The following is a 1,969-nucleotide window of genomic DNA, read 5'->3' as shown; positions in this document are numbered from 1 at the left end:
TGGCCGACGGAATTCCGACGACTTCAAATTTTTGGTTTTCGTCGGAAATCCGTCACAAACGTCCGATTAGTTTCTAAAGCTAATAAGAAAAGTTGTTCTTATAACTCTTTGTGTTTCTAAGAGATCTGAATTGGTATCAGAGCCTCAGGTTGGAGACTCGATCATGGCGGACGTTACTAGGGCTCCACACACAAAGGACTTTGGATCTACATCCATCCATTGTCTGATGTTGTCATCAACAAACTACCAGGTTTGGTCGATGAGGAGGAAGGAGATGATCGTCGGAATGCAGAGTGTTACACACGAAGAAGGCTTGTGTAACGCATGTCTAGCAGAGAAGCAGATTAGACACTTATTTATGTGACACAAAGATAGAAGAGTGTAACACGACTCACGTAGGAGTGTGTGACACAAAGATGGAAGCGTATAACACGGCGCACGTACCAATGGAGTCAAGGTTAAAGATCTTAAAGGCTGAAGACGAACCAGAGATAAATACATCAGATGTTGAGCAGAAGGCCGACATCCTTACCAGAGCTCACGTACACAAGATGGCGGACGTGACCAAAGTTATCATCGTAGGGAGCTTCAACTACAAGACTCATCGCAACTTAAGTGAAGAGGTCAGGAGAAGGTTCTACAAGAACTGGACCAATTCTAAGAAGAGGCGGTACGGAAGCGAGGTGAGCATCCGGTCTAACCTTGAGAAAGATGTGAATCCAATGAGTGGATTCGCACACCATAGTGTGGTGAAAGAAGATTACTTGAGAATTATGTTTAAGCAAATGAGGAGCGTAATCGGAGTTCAAGAAATTGATCTCCCTAATTCAAGTTGGAATTAAAGGGGTGAATGTTGGATAATTCTAAGCATGTGGAAACTTAACATATTATTAGATGTTTGATATGTTAAGATAAACACAATAAGGAAACCTAGAAATAGGAAGATGAAGTTTCTATTTAGGTTAGGTTTGTGTTTTCCATATCCCACATGTTAAAGGGAATTGTCTTTCATATAAATATAGGTCTAATGGAGAGGTGTTCCATATGATCTAAGAGAAACATATTGAGAGCTTTTGTTTTGAGTAGTTTCTAAAGCTAATAAGAAAAGCTGTTCTTATAACTCTTTGTGTTTCTAAGAGATCTGAATTGGTATCAATTGTTGTAATTTATTAAGCCCATATCTAACTATATATTATCTGATTAGTGCGATATTGTCCACTTTGGGCCTTAGAGGCTGGCCCGCATGGATTTACTTTTGGTTTCCTTCCTAAAAGGCCTCGTACTATTAGAGTTGGACATCTCTTTATATATTAGACACTTCTTGTCTAAACTTCCAATGTGGGACTTGAATTTACATCTCTCATTCTCCCCCTCAAATCAAGGACCACACCCCTTGTGTCATTTCCTTTAGCGAATCATCTCGGTGCCTTGTCGCATCTTCGACATTCGACACCCTTAGTCGCAAAGTTACTTTGAGTGGCTTTGAGAATGTTCTTCCCACAATTTCCAGGATCTTCTGACTAATCTCTGCCGAACTTTCCTTTCCACCTTGAAGGGTCTCATTCCTACTCGAAGGGTATTTTGGTCGTCTTGCAGATCTTCGTCAAACCGCTCTGATAACAATTGCTGGAATTTATTAAGCTCATGTCTAACTCTATATTATCTGATTAGTACGATATTGTCCACTTTGGGCCTTAGAGACTGGTCCGCATGGATTTACTTTTGGTTTCCTTCCCAAAAGGCCTCGTACTATTAGAATTTGACATCTCTTTATATATTAGACACTTCTTGTCTAAACTTCCAATGTGGGACTTGAATTGACATCTCTAAAAATTGGGAAAGCTTAAGTTACGCGTGTGTATTATTAGCCCTTTAGGGAGTCTTATAGATGCATGAGCGAAATAAGGCTGTAGCGCAATTTCGAGAGAGATAGTCTGCTGGCACGTGGAATCAGAGAATGTGTTTAGAA

This window comes from Brassica oleracea, chromosome C3 (genome assembly GCF_000695525.1).
Source record: "Brassica oleracea var. oleracea cultivar TO1000 chromosome C3, BOL, whole genome shotgun sequence".
Lineage (NCBI taxonomy): Eukaryota > Viridiplantae > Streptophyta > Magnoliopsida > Brassicales > Brassicaceae > Brassica > Brassica oleracea.
Note: the sequence above shows the minus strand (reverse complement) of the source record.